This window comes from Schistocerca piceifrons, chromosome X (genome assembly GCF_021461385.2).
Source record: "Schistocerca piceifrons isolate TAMUIC-IGC-003096 chromosome X, iqSchPice1.1, whole genome shotgun sequence".
Lineage (NCBI taxonomy): Eukaryota > Metazoa > Arthropoda > Insecta > Orthoptera > Acrididae > Schistocerca > Schistocerca piceifrons.
In genome coordinates, this window is record NC_060149.1 from 277611193 (window position 1) to 277627274 (window position 16082).

Consider the following 16082-nt stretch of genomic DNA (forward strand, 5'->3'; position numbering starts at 1 on the left):
ATGTAGCGCCACTACATTATAGTCATGTTGTTTGATATACAATGGATTATATGACAAATGGACACATTGTGGAGGTCCAGTTCCACTGACTGCATTTCTTTGGATTCTTGTTTCTGGCCCCCTCTCCCCCTAAAACACTTGGTTTTTATAGCAGACATTCCGAATGCAGAAACGTTTTATCAGTGTGCCATGAGAGCTTGCAGAACCATTTGACACTTTCCGGGGGTATTTGAAGGGTGGGATAGTCAATTAATGAATGCACATGTGTATAGAAGAAAGTGGAGGAGATTTGTCGTGATTTGAGGTCTTTGTAAATTATTATTTTGTTATTAACTAAAATAATTAGGCACTTTTAGATATATTTTTTTATGTGGATTTTTCCCATGTCTGGGTATGAGGGCTACATCCCAAACGTTGTAAAAATATTTCTGATGTTCTGTAAATTACATCAGTTGCAAGGGTGCTTTGAAATTTCCCTTAGGCATGGCCATTATTCCATCACACTGATGATTATTCATCTAAAAGTGCGTACTGTGTTTTACCTGACAATAAATCTTTTGACTCAGTCACATGTCTAATAGCAGACCTATAAGTGTGTCTTATTAATTAATTGTTAGTGTCAAGAAACTTCCAAACGGCAAGAAACTTGGCATGTACTTGTCAGCCACTATTTGTAGTTTTTGGACTGCATAAATGAAGATGGAGTGTAACTTTCACACTATCTTCGGTGTAATAATCCAGTCCAATTTTGTTTGGTCACAGTTCTTGTACCATTATTTTTATCATTCGTCTGTATCTTAATTTCATTTCTATAATCTTATTACAGAATACTGCTACTCTATAATGCAAATATTTGTGTACTTACATTTTACCATTTTTAATATTGTGAGAACTGTATACATGTACATGTATCATCGTATTGTAGCATAACAAAGTTACATACACACTTTTTCAGCATTCATTACTGTTTTTGTAGTTCATCGTAATTTCACTGTGTAAATTCCACTTTGGATAGTAACTACTTTTCATCAATGTTATATTGTATAAATAATGTATGCTTTCCTTTTAAATGCAAAATTAAAATAATTTTCAGCTCCAAGCTATCAACCAGCTTCGAAATGATATAATAAAATCCCTTTCATTGTATTATTATACATTTGTGGATCTGCTGGACTTCAGAGATAATGTTTGTGATTTGTTGACAACGATGGATGCGTGCCAGGTGCACCTTGATATTGTAAGTATATGCTCATTAAAAATATTAAAGCTACTTATAAAAAGATATTTTATAACTGAAATTCGAATTATTTTACAGACTCTGAACTTTGAGCTGACACATGCATACCTGGAACTAGTTGTTACGTACGTGACGTTAATGGTGCTCTTGTCAAGAGTGGAAGACAGAAGAGCTGTTCTTGGATTGTTTAATGCTGCCCATGAAATGCTTCACCAGCAAAGGTTGATTTATTGTTTTTACACTTCTCAAGTAATTTTCTGCAGTACAAACAGACATTTTGATGACTTTCTCTGTGAAATGAAATTTCCTATTCGTTTTCCATACTACATTGATTAAAGTGCTACAAGAATCAGCCAGTGTACAATAACATCATTTTTTAGTATTTGAAATCCCAGGACATCTGGAAAGTCATTGAGAGATGTTGGTTGTAAGATACTGTACATGAAGATTCTGTTATGTTCGACTGCATTATGGCAATGTTGGGTATTAAGACAGTGCTGAAAAGGTGAACACTTACCAAACCTTAACCACACAGCATGACTGAGCTCTGTGCTAATTGTGGTATTGTTTCTTAATTCAGAAAAATTCACACTCCAACAGAATTTTGATCAGAAGATGAAATCCTGGTACAACAAACAGAACAACGAGAATATACTAGCCAGAATAATCTCACTATGAATTAAGTGTAAAGCTACAGTTGATTGGACAGGCAGACAAAATTACTTAGGACATTCATGCTTTACAAATGCAAATAGTGACCTATACTGTGTTTGGAGCCACAAGCCTCTTCTCTGGGAGAAGAAGGTAGAAATATCTTATCCATATTTTTCTCCAGTTTTCCATTCTTCTAACACATTTTCCTTAGTATCCAAAGAAGGAACTCCCTACTATGTAAATTAGAGGTTCAGTGTTGTCATATGAGTGCTACTCTTGTAAGGAACAGAAGTTTTAAAAGATGGATGACTTCCGTCATTTTAAATGTTGACCATAATTTCTTGTTTTCATTTAGACTTTCATGCGAAACTTTCATGGTATAATGATACCACTCACTGATTTTTGCAGTTTGAAAGTGTTTGCATATTATTTGTATATTGTCAAATGCATAAAGTGTTCAAAATATTTGAGAGGGCAAACCACCTTCAAAGTGAAATGAGGAGGGTAGGGAAGAAAGAGACATATGAAGAAGTGTTTACTGTCAGGTTACTTGTAGAATATGATGATGAGGTAAAAATCGCAAAAAATACATATTAATTTGCAGCCAGACACAATTAAATGACACTAATGCAAAGCTTTTGGCCACAGCCTTCATCAGCAATTTTTTTTGTTTTGCTGGTGAAGGTCAAAGGCTTTGTGTAAGTGTCTTTTAATCGTGCCTGTCTGCAACTTAACATGTCTTTTTTATGATAAGTAGCAATTTATCTTTTCCTACATAGTTGATACCCTATTTGGAGTTTCTGCTATTTCAAAAAGTACATATTTCAGTTGAAATTAATCAACTATTAAAATTTTACATACTTGCTAATACAAAGAGTTTTTGATATAATGATACTGGTAAAATTAAATAAGTGCAGTGTGTACTTACAGAAATGAAAGCTGAAATAGTGGTAACTGGTCTCTAATCTGTGAGTGACCTCTTAACCAGAAAGAAAAAGCTTCACATCTCATTGTGTATAGTGTTAGATTGTGCACAAGTGTATTTATTTTAAGAACTGAATAGTGTGTATGTTACTTAATGATGTTTGTGTTAATAGACTTTTTGCTTTACCAAGTAGCTCAGTCCAGTCATATAAGTTGCTCCAGATTAGTCAGTTATTAGGCTTCTGTTTGGTTGTAATTCACAAACATACCGATACATGGTAAATCAATAGTTTGTTCCCTGCAGCTCTTCCGAAGTCAGTCAGTGCTAACCATTTTAGGATTATCCTGAGAAAGTGTGCTAAGAGATTTATCCTTACATGTGGCATTGGAAATCATGTTCACTCCATAATTGCGTTCACAGCTAAATAAAAAAGAGAATACCTGATGGTGAACCACATGTAAGATCCACAATGGGAGGGGAAAGGCTAAGAGAGATGTAATTTTATTTTATGTTCTGTCAGCATTTGCATTTTGTCTTAAGTGTATGAATTTTATGGAGAGTGAAATGTTGTGTATTCGGTTAATATAATTTTTCTTAATATCTTTTATTTTATCAACAGTGATGCCAGTTTTCCTCGTCTAGGGCAAATGATAATGGACTACGATCCACCTATTAAGAAACTTTCCGAAGAATTTGTGCCTCATTCAAAACTGCTTTGCAGTGCTCTTATGTCGCTGTCGGCAGTTTATATGAATCGAAATGTGACTGCAGAGAAGTGGAGGTTAGTAACTTTGTATGAAAAGAGCTAACTCTTTTTCTAACACATCTTGCAATTTATTCAGTTTTACAGGAATTGGGTCTGGCACCACTTAAATTCCTTTGTTTCTTTGTGTTTCTTACTACTTCTCATTTTTTTAACTTTAAAAGTCTGTGTAACAGTAATATCTATTTTCACTGCAAATGTACTGAACAGATGCACAAATTTTGATTACTTTTTGTTTAGCTGAAGCATTTTTTATGAGTTGTCGCTTCAGTTCTCTACGTGTGAGTGTGAATTGTGCATGCAGATTGGATAAAGATTACTCACAGTTTTCATTAATGGATGGTACATTAGTTTCGTTTCAACAGTAGAAATTTTTACGTTGTATTAATTTGTGTTATGCCTATTGTGTTTCTGATTATTGCTGTCTTTGTATTGTCACATTAGAAAATAAGCATTTTCTTGCTCATTACAATTGATCAGTACCATCACTGTCACTGTTTCTTCATATTTTCATCTCCTCTAAATTTTTAACAGTTTTATTTTTGATTCTGATAAGCGAATATGTGAACATTCCTTGTTATTAACTATGTTGTGCGCATTACAGCTTAATTGGCTAAGTGATAGATTAATATCCATTGCTTTAGGATTTGGCCCAAGACGTTTTGTGTTGTATGTCTTTCACATATGGCATTAGAATGTGTATGAGAGAGTTTGCTTTGACTAATGTTGCAGCGGTGTAGGTTGATCATCTCCCACTTGCAGTTGCGCTGTATTTGACTTAAAAAGTAACTGAGATACACATTAGATATAAAATGAGGCATCAGAAACGTAGCGTCTAGCTTGTGTGGTGTGCAGCACAATGAAAGTTTGAAAGAAAATGGTGATCAAACATGAGATCAAAGTTTCTCATGATGGCATCTTTTTATATAAAATTCTTGGATTTCCTGCTACATGAAATCTATAAACCTGGAATTTGTTAACCATGAGCCAAACTTGTTGTTATTGCTGATCATTTTTGATACATTGAATCCATTGTACAAAATGTCTCAAAATATTTTAGTTATTTTGAGAAATGCTGCAACCAGCCACATTTTTATTTATGCCAATATATGTATCGGGCTTTCACCCATCTTCAATTGGCGTGATACTTATTCAATTTTCAGATTAAATTGTTAAAACATTGACAGCTGCAGCACCCAAACTGCTCTCAATGTTTTACTGGCGTATAACTGAAGAGTGAATATAACTGGATAGATAAAAAAAAAATCCTCACCAAGCAATGGCAAGAGAACACTCATATAAAAAAAAAGTTAAGAAATGTGCAAGGTTGCAGAGCTAGTGGCTTCTTCTTGTGGCAGAAGGGGTGAAGGGAAAGGAAGAGAGATGAGGAAGAGGACTGGTGAGGTTTAGGAAATAGGAAGAGTTACAAAAAGTCACCCAGAACCCCGGGTCAGGGGAGACTTATCGGATGCAATGAGAAGGGAAGACTGATTGTTGGAGACTGCACTGGACAAGATTTGAAAACCTGAGAGCTTAAGGGTAGAAGATAGGGTGACATGCAAGACAGAGTTTTCTGACAAAACAGTGTGTAGGAGTTAATAAGAGTGGAAAGCTAAGTGCTTATATGTGGTAGAGGTGGGGGGGTGGGGGGGGGGGGGGGAGGGGAGGGATGGGAGAGGGGAGATTGACAGGTCAGAAAATAAAATATATATACAAAACTAAAAGGGAATGAAGTAAAGAGTAGTCACTGACAAGAAATGTTAAGACCAAAGAAATTAACGTAAATTAAGATCAGGTGTGTGGTGAGAACCAAGGACATTTTATAATGCCAGTTTTCACCTGTGGAGTTCTGAGAAACAGGTGTCAAGGGGAAGGATCCAAATGGCACATGTGGTCAAACACACACTTAGGTCACAACTGTCATGTTGTAGAGCATGCTGTGATACAGGGTATTGTTTTGTCAGTAATCTCTGTCTTGTTTATCACCCTATCTGTTGTAAACCCTTGTCACCAGTTTTGTAAAGGCCTCGTTGATACTGCTGTGGACGCTGAGTTGCCACTGTTGTTATGGTAGGCTGAGTTTGTGAGTTCATGATATGGCGTCTGGTGCAGTACACCGCTAAGATAATTTCTCTGTGCCACTCTCACACAGCTGTGCCCCATGTCAGGTAACAGGATAGGAGAATGGTTTTACAACACTCCAACAAATTTGTAACTAAGTCACACAAATGAGTTAAAAAAGTTTGCTTACCTTTGTGACTTGTTGAATAGTGAAGTCTTCAACACTGCATGTAATATAACACAAAAAAGGCCCTCAATGGCTAAGTACAAATAATCATAGGTAAACTTCACAGTATATAGCAAATGCAATTTACAACAACTATCTGATCACTTCTAAGAACTCGCTAAATGACATTTCCTGTCTGTCAGCCCTGGGTGATGATCTGTAACCAAGTGGGCGAGAGCTGCTCTTCTACCTTCTGTTGTCACCCAACCATTGGCGGTTTGTACTCGGCCACAAATTGGCCAAGGTGAAGCCGATATCTTCATTGTCAGCGCTGCCCGTGGTGCCAGTGGAATTCACGCAAATGGCGAGTCTCTATGGCACTGGCACCAGCTCGCACCTTTGCACTTGTGGTGCTTTTTCCCTGGCTGTGTCTTGTTTGGATGACACAGCACAATGTTCCACCCTTAAGCTCTCAGGTTTTCAAATCTCGTGCAGGGCAGCCCCTAACAACCCGTCTTTCCTACTCATCCCATCCTACAACTCTCCCCTGACCTGAGGTTCTGGTTTACTTTTCCCATAATTCTGCCCATTTCCTAAACCTCGCCAGTCCTCTTCCTTCACCCTTCCTCCTTCCCCTTCAACCCTTCTGCCAGAAGAAAAGCCACTGGCTCCAAAAGCTTGCATATTTCGTAACATTTTTATAAGAGTTTTCTCTTGCTGTTGCTTCATGAGTAGATTTTTTATCTATCCAATTATATTCACTCTTTAGTTGTACATTGTTAAAACACTGAGAGCAATTTGGATGCTGCAGCTGTCAACGTTTTAACAGTTTACATCTGAAGACTGAATAAGTATTACGTCAACTGGAAATGGGTGAAAGACTGATACAAGTATTGGTATGAATAAGAATATGTAAAAATATGACTGGTTTCTGCACTTCTTAAAATAAAGTAATCCACAGCCACGGAGCTCAACAACCAATGAAATGGATAAGTTATAGCATATTTTTATTTTTTAGTAGACGAAGCACAGCAGTAATTATGTATGTTATAGCAGGTGTGGGATAGCTGTGGGAAAACTGGTGCAAAACACAAGCCATTCATGCAGGACAGGATAGGTTTGTGTCTGCCTGTGAGTACAGTAGGGTCCATAGATGGTTTGTGAGACAGGGGAGATATGTGGTAAAGTGTCAGTCAGACCAGCTGTGCACATACACACAGTCCTTTATTTGATCATTCAATTTGACTCCTCCATGAACATGAACAAGTGTTTAATTATTCCCTCTGGTTAATAAAGTCATTGTAGTGCATTCCCTCCTTCACATACTGTTTCCCACAGCATGGCAGCTACATTAATGGCCAGTGTTGCAGAGATGTGAGCTGCTTACTCAGTGGAATGTTGAGCTGGTGTACCGACTCAGCAGTGGTGATACAGATGTGGTACAAAGCTTCATATCTCTGCAGTGTGGAACAATGCCAGCCAGGATCATCTCCTGTCTTTACGGCAGGCTGGGGCATCCCACTGGCACATTGATGGTGTTGACGAGGGTTGACCGTGAACCAGTGATGAGAGAGCAGGACCGGCACCTAGTGGAGTGCTGACCACCTGGGCTGGGCAGAAAAGTGACGGTCATTGATTTGCAACCCAGTGGCAGCAGAGCTACGGTGATGGGTACAATTGACACAGACTGTCACATAGTGCCTAGTTGGCCAAACGAACTGCTTTGGCTGTGATTAAATACTACTTTTTTATGCTGATTTCTGCTGTTTACATTGGTTAATGTTACATGCTGAATTGTCTGGAATGTGCCAGTTACCACCAGCTGTTGTAATTGGGCTGCAGTACTCCTGCACACGTTGGTGGCAAGTGCGGTCTGTAGTCATAGAGGCATTGTGACGCTGCTGACACCATGTTACCCTCGCCAACTGCAACGGATTTGGCAGTGGCTTGGTTTTGTCACGGCATTCCTCTGCTGGTTCCAAGTCTCATTTATATCCTTTAAAGAGCCCAAGAATATTGTAAAATCGACTATATGGAGTTAGCTTGAGATACATCTCTGCTTCATTGACTGCTTGTATTAACCATTGTCGATACCTATTATGTACGTGTGTTTACTACATGACAGTTGTTATCTACTATTCTAATGGTTCATACTCTTTTTGCATTAAAGCACTCACTACCAATCTGTACATCCATAACTGTGAAGATTTTGTATGTAATATGTGGTTTTCCATGACATAAATTATTATGACATGTGAGATAATATTGTCTTTCATAAATAATGAAATTTCGGGTGCACATGTGTCTAGGTAAATTGCCAGATCACAGGTCAATGAAAGTGCAAGATAAGCCATTGCAAATGTGATGTGCTGGTACACTAAAAACTGTTGTAACTGCCAGAATGTTGAATGCAAGCATGCAAATGTGCATGCATTGTGTTGTACAGGTGCTGAATGTCAGTTTGTCAGATGGCGTTGTGCGCCTGTTGCACATGGCCAGTTAATACAGGGGTGGTTAATGCTATTTGTAAATGATGCTGGAGTTGTCATTCAATGGTGTTGCACATGTACTCGATTGGAGACAGATCTGGTGATGAAGCAGGCCAAGGCAACATGTCAACAGTCTCTAGAACATGTTGATTTCAGCAGCGATATGTGCGTGAGGTGTTATCCTGTTTTAAAACTACCCCTGGAGTGCTGTTCATGAAAGACAGTGCAACACGTAGAACCACCAGATTGACATACAGTTTTGCAGTCAGGGTGCATGGGGTAATCATGAAAGTGCCCCTACTTTCATACAAAATTGTACCCCAGACGATAACCCCAGGTGTAGGTCAACTGTGTCTAGTGTGCAGACAGGTTGGTTGCAGGCCCTCAACTGGCCTTCCCCTAACCGACACAAGGCCATCACAACAGACCTCCACCCTGCCCTCCAATTAGGTTTCACTTGACACCATTGTAGTAGCAAAGGGTGGTGATTTGGGGTGAGTGGAACGCATGCTGCAGTGTGTTTTAGGTTAGATGGCCTTGGGCAAGTACAGAAAGGGCAACAGCCTCAACGGGTGCAGGGCAAAGTCAGGACATGCGGGGACCAAGCAGCAATCGGTATTGTAATTGTCAACTGTCGAAGCTGCGTTGGTAAAGTACCAGAACTTCAAGCACTGATAGAAAGCACCGAAGCTGAAATCGTTATAGGTACAGAAAGTTGGCTTAAGCCAGAGATAAATTCTGCCGAAATTTTTACAAAGGCACAGACAGTGTTTAGAAAGGATAGATTGCATGCAACCGGTGGTGGAGTGTTCGTCGCTGTTAGTAGTAGTTTATCCTGTAGTGAAGTAGAAGTGGATAGTTCCTGTGAATTATTATGGGTGGAGGTTACACTCAACAACCGAGCTAGGTTAATAATTGGCTCCTTTTACCAACCTCCCGACTCAGCAGCATTAGTGGCAGAACAACTGAGAGAAAGTTTGGAATACATTTCACATAAATTTTCTCAGCATGTTATAGTCTTAGGTGGAGATTTCAATTTACCAGATACAGACTGGGACACTCAGATGTTTAAGACGGGTGGTAGGGACAGAGCATCGAGTGACATTATACTGAGTGCACTATCCGAAAATCACCTCGAGCAATTAAACAGAGAACCGACTCGTGGAGATAACATCTTGGACCTACTGATAACAAACAGACCCGAACTTTTCGACTCTTTAAGTGCAGAACAGGGAATCAGTGATCATAAGGCCGTTGCAGCATCCCTGAATATGGAAGTTAATAGGAATATAAAAAAAGGGAGGAAGGTTTATCTGTTTAGCAAGAGTAATAGAAGGCAGATTTCAGACTACCTAACAGATCAAAACGAAAATTTCTGTTCCGACACTGACAATGTTGAGTGTTTATGGAAAAAGTTCAAGGCAATCGTAAAATGCATTTTAGACAGGTACGTGCCGAGTAAAACTGTGAGGGATGGGAAAAACCCACCGTGGTACAACAACAAAGTTAGGAAACTACTGCAAAAGCAAAGAGAGCTTCACTCCAAGTTTAAACGCAGCCAAAACCTCTCAGACAAACAGAAGCTAAACGATGTCAAAGTTAGCATAAGGAGGGCTATGCGTGAAGCATTCAGTGAATTCGAAAGTAAAATTCTATGTACCGACTTGACAGAAAATCCTAGGAAGTTCTGGTCTTACGTTTAATCAGTAAGTGGACCGAAACAGCATATCCAGACACTCCGGGATGATGATGGCATTGAAACAGAGGATGACACGCGTAAAGCTGAAATACTAAACACCTTTTTCCAAAGCTGTTTCACAGAGGAAGACCGCACTGCAGTTCCTTCTCTAAATCCTCGCACAAACAAAAGAATGGCTGACATTGAAATAAGTGTCCAAGGAATAGAAAAGCAACTGGAACCACTCAATAGAGGAAAGTCCACTGGGCCTGACGGGATACCAATTCGATTCTACACAGAGTACGCGAAAGAACTTGCCCCCCTTCTAACAGCCGTGTACCGCAAGTCGCTAGAGGAACAGAGGGTTCCAAATGATTGGAAAAGAGCACAGGTAGTCCCAGTCTTCAAGAAGGGTCGTCGAGCAGATGCGCAAAACTATAGACCTATATCTCTGACGTCGATCTGTTGTAGAATTTTAGAACATGTTTTTTGCTCGAGTATCATGTTGTTTTTGGAAACCCAGAATCTACTATGTAGGAATCAACATGGATTCCGGAAACAGCAATCGTGTGAGACCCAACTCGCTTTATTTGTTCATGAGACCCAGAAAATATTAGATACAGGCTCCCAGGTAGATGCTATTTTTCTTGACTTCCGGAAGACGTTCGATACAGTTCCGCACTGTCGCCTGATAAACAAAGTAAGAGCCTACGGAATATCAGACCAGCTGTGTGACTGGATTGAAGAGTTTTTAGCAAACAGAACACAGCATGTTGTTATCAATGGAGAGACGTCTACAGACGTTAAAGTAACCTCTGGCGTGCCACAGGGGAGTGTTATGGGACCATTGCTTTTCACAATATATATAAATGACCTAGTAGATAGTGTCGGAAGTTCCATGCGGCTTTTCGCGGATGATGCTGTAGTATACAGAGAAGTTGCAGCATTAGAAAATTGTAGCGAAATACAGGAAGATCTGCAGCGGGTAGACACTTGGTGCAGGGAGTGGCAACTGTCCCTTAACATAGACAAATGTAATGTATTGCGAATACATAGAAAGAAGGATCCTTTATTGTATGATTATATGATAGCAGAACAAACACTGGTAGCAGTTACTTCTGTAAAATATCTGGGAGTATGCGTGCAGAACGATTTGAAGTGGAGTGATCATATAAAATTAATTGTTGGTAATGCGTTTACCAGGTTGAGATTCATTGGGAGAGTGCTTAGAAAATGTAGTCCATCAATAAAGGAGGTGGCTTACAAAACACTCGTTCGACCTATACTTGAGTATTGCTCATCAGTGTTGGATCCGTACCAGATCGGTTTGACGGAGGAGATAGAGAAGATCCAAAGAAGAGCGGCGCGTTTCGTCACAGGGTTATTTGGTAACCGTGATAGCGTTACGGAGATGTTTAATAAACTCAAGTGGCAGACTCTGCAAGAGAGGTGCTCTGCATCGCGGTGTAGCTTGCTCGCCAGGTTTCGAGAGGGTGCGTTTCTGGATGAGGTATCGAATATATTGCTTCCCCCTACTTATACCTCCCGAGGTGATCACGAATGTAAAATTAGAGAGATTAGAGCGCGCACGGAGGCTTTCAGACAGTCGTTCTTCCCGCGAACCATACGCGACTGGAACAGGAAAGGAAGGTAATGACAGTGGCACGTAAAGTGCCCTCCGCCACACACCTTTGGGTGGCTTGCGGAGTATAAATGTAGATGTAGATGTAGATGTAGATGTGTCTGGCTCAGTGCTTTTCCTTGAAGGTACTGATTTGTAACAGTTCATTCTGTCACTGTGGTGCCAACTGTTGCTCAAGTTGCTGCTGCAGATGCAGTATGATGCACTAGAGCCATAGGCCGAACACAATGCTCTTCCCTCTCGGTAGTGCCACATGGCTGTCTGGAGCCCGGTTGTCTTGTGACCGTACATTCTCACGGTCACCGCTGCCAGCAAATGTGTACAGTGGCTACATTGCTGTCAAGTCTTTCTGCAGCATCACAGAAGGAACATCCAGTTTCTTGTAGCCCTATTACACAACATCGTTCAAACTCAGTGAGTTGTTGATAATGGCATCTTTGTCACCTCAAAGGCATTCTTGACTGACATGAACTCACCATGTCCAATGTTAAAGGTAACTAATGCTCACAACTGTTACAGCATGTATTTAAAGCAAACCTAATTTGCATCCCCATAGTGGTACTAGACAGCGCAACAGTGCCACTCGTGTGTGACTGGCACGGAATATGAATACACATCATCTTTCAGATGTAGACACACACCTACCAGTTTTCGTTTGTGTTGCACAACTCCTTGGCATTGAGATTTTTTTCCATCAGTGTGTATCGATATTTTTCTGTAGTTGGTTTTGCTCTGTTTTGGTTGATACAGATATGAGAAGATGGTACAATACTGAAACCAGTATTAATAAAGAAGTGTTAATATAGCTCTGTGTCATGCATTTCAAAGAAATATCCATTTGTTTGTAGTGAATATGAAGCAAGTTTTCTGCTGTTTTATATTCACTTTATTGTTTCGCAAACCTGCTACTTCAAATGCTCTCTTTACATTTTACTCGCACTTATCATATTTTGTATGTTATTTTATGCCTAAGTGGCTGATTGTAGTAGTCAAATGATCTGGAGAGATTGCTTTGTCATTATTGTGCATACATTACTGTGGTGTTTCAGGGCTGATCAAAAACTGAGCCTTGTAGCAAATCCTGGACAACTTTTAAAATCTGCACAAACTGAGTCAATGTCCTGTGAATATCTGTCTCTCGACGCAATGGAAAGATGGATAATATGTAAGTAATATTTAGGAGCAATATTTGAATAAAAGCAAACCATTTGTGTGTGTGATAGAGGAGGAGGAGGAGGAGGAGGAGGAGGAGAAGAAGAAGAAGAAGAGGAAGACAAAAAGGAACAAAAGGAACACCTCTCTGCATTCCTTGTTCTTTCTGATGTGATTTCTATTTCAGTTTGAAACTGAAAATCATTACATACTGCAGTTCCAATGTAATCTGTGCTCTAACATTGTATGTAGTGTCCTTATTTTCAGAGTCTATTTAATTTTATTGTTAGCAGTGATAAAGAGAAATTAGTTTCATTACTTTCCTGATCATGGAAAATACAGAGGAAGGAAACAATATGAAAATCATTCAGGAGTTGGAGTAAGTTCAAATCCTCATCGTATGATTTGCCTTGCACAGGCCATGATTTCACACTTCGTTGTTTGTTTGTAATATTCAACTGTGATGCAGAAATTTAGATTTCATCATTCACATCTCATCTGGAAAGGCAACTGTGGAAGATAAATGAGAATTTGGGCATGTGAGCTAACTATGTGTCTGCTGCGTAAAAATCATTCTGTATGTGCTGCCATGTCACATTGTTGAATGACATGCTTTGGTATTCTGGGCAATAATGTAGGGCAATATTTCCAGAATTCTTTTAATCCATATGTTGTAGTAGCCTATTATCTTAGAACTGTCTGCTATGTATAGTGTGAGACCGACGACATAAGTTTTTGACATCAAACATGTTAATGTGTATTTGTGGTGTTCTATGGCTGTCAAGTTGACAGTGAAATTGGTCTCATGTTCATACTGCACTTAATAGCCGGTGGCTGCTTTTCTGAAAACTGATTATACTATGGACTGTGTTGTAATTATTTTAATGCTGTGGGGGACCTGATACATTGTGGGAAGATTGGTATATCTGATTGATTCATATATGGTAAATTCATTTTCTCCCCAAAGGCTGTTGTACCTGTATTTAAGTGCATTCGCCTTGCTTATAGTGTCCTTATGAAATGAAGAATGTATGACATCTATATACTTAAACAAAATACCATTTCTTATTGGTGTAGCCTGAAAATAAGTAACATTGACTTTGGACAGAGATTATGTTGAAATCGAGTTTAATATCATGAGTATTTGATTTTGTGTACTGAACAAGAAACTTTGTGATAAATAGTAATACTTTCCTTTCCCCAAAACATCAATTTATGATACTACTTTTTGAGTTCTACTAATCTGGAGACTTGCCTTTGTCTGCCACATAATGAACAGAATTGAGCCCACTACCATCAACTCCGATGTTGTCCAGTGGACATTATACCAAGTCACTTCTTGCAAGAAATGCTGTAAGACCATGCAGAAAAAGAATTACCAGGAAGTGTTGATTGAGATGATCATGGATGAAATGATTTGATTATGATACTGCATAAGTTTTGTCTCCATGGATTGCTGTTGGAAACATTCGCGACATGTTGCAGCTTTAGCAGCCAACGCACGGGTGGCTGCATCAAATATAAGTTAGCACACTGGTACATTTCCAATGTCATTTATTCTGATTTATAACCCATGTAGACTATTTCTTGGAGGTGGGTTTGATTGGAATTAGTATTTAGTTCAGTTTGAATTGCAGAAGACATTCAAAAAATAGTACACCCTTTAAAAATTCAGCCTTTATTTCAGTTTCTCAATTGCACTTTTATTTTTACAATGACTAGTTTTGATCAATATTTGACCATCTTCAGATCTATGTATATACTTAAGCAAACTGTCCTATCCATACAGAAGTACACATCACAATATCACACGTAAAATCTCCCAACAATGCTGAATGGTGATAGTTCGTTGCTTGTGGAACTACATAGATCTGAAGATGATCAAATATTGATCAAAATTAGATGCTAAAATAAAGGGTAAATTTTAAATTTCAACACAGTTGCGAAATCTCCTGTGATGAATTTTTCAACAACAATGAAAATAATAGGCCCTCTTTAAAGATGTCTTAATTTGCAATGTAACTATACAGGTGTGTGTGTGTGTGTGTGTGTGTGTGTGTGTGTGTGTGTGTGTGTGTGTGTGTGTGTGTGTGTGTGAGAAGTTCTCTGTCTCATTTATGTGCTTTTTGATGATGCAACATGCCTACTATTTGGTGAGTTGTTACCTCTACTCGTATTGTTTACATTCCATCAGGACTTTCAATTTCTGTAGTGATGTCTTAATTCTGCTAGTCTTAAAAGCTTCCTTAAAACATTTGTAAAATGCTAATTTTGTGTTTTTGACACCAGCTCCTCTGCTGTTTGTGCCCAATTCTAAAAGAAAATACCATTTTTTGTGTATGTGTTTGTTTTATTTTTATTTTTTTTCTATGGTGGCGTAATAGCTGTAATGAAGTGCCATGATATGACATTGTGGTTATGTTAGGTATTTGTAATTGTTGAGCTGCTTGTGTCTTTATAGATTTTGCAGCAATTATTCCCTCACAATTGGTGTTTACCCTGAGATAATAGTCACTGTCTTCACTTAAGTCATTGAAGCAGCTGAATGGGTTGAAAATAAATAAATCGCCAGGTCCTGATGGGATTCCAATTCGGTTTTACAGAGAGTGCTGTATTGCATTGGCTCCTTACTTAGCTTGTATTTATCGCGAATCTCTTGCCCAACGTAAACTCCCGAGTGACTGGAAAAAAGTGCAGGTGACACCTGTATATAAGAAGGGTAGAAGGACAGATCCTCAAAATTACAGACCAATATCCTTAACATCGGTTTGTTGCAGGATTCTCGAACATATTCTCAGTTAGAATATAATGAATTTCCTTGAGACAGAAAGTTGCTGTCTATGCATCAGCACGGCTTTAGAAAGCATCGCTCCTGCAAAATGCAACTCACCCTTTTTTCACATGATATCTTGCGAACCATGGATGAAGGGTATCAGACGGATGCGATATTCCTTGACTTCCGGAAAGTGTTTGACTCGGTGCCCCACTGCAGACTCCTAACTAAGGTACTAGCATATGAGATTGGTTCCCAAATATGTGAGTGGTTCAAAGACTTCTTAAGTAATAGAACCCAGTATGTTGTCCTTGATGGTGAGTGTTCATCGGAGGTGAGGGTATCATCTGGAGTGCCCCAGGGAAGTGTGGTAGGTCCGCTGTTGTTTTATATCTACATAAATGATCTTTTGGATAGGGTGGATAGCAATGTGTGGCTGTTTGCTGATGATGCTGTGGTGTACGGGAAGGTGTCGTCGTTGAGTGACTGTAGGAGGATACAAGATGACTTGGACAGCAGGATTTGTGATTGGTGTAAAGAAT

General features: G+C 39.2%; 1 pseudogene; it reads left to right on the forward strand.

The window, feature by feature from the left end:
* Positions 1 to 1099: 1099 nt before the first annotated feature.
* LOC124722310 overlaps positions 1100 to 16082 on the forward strand; it is a 145912-nt pseudogene continuing 130929 nt past the window's right edge.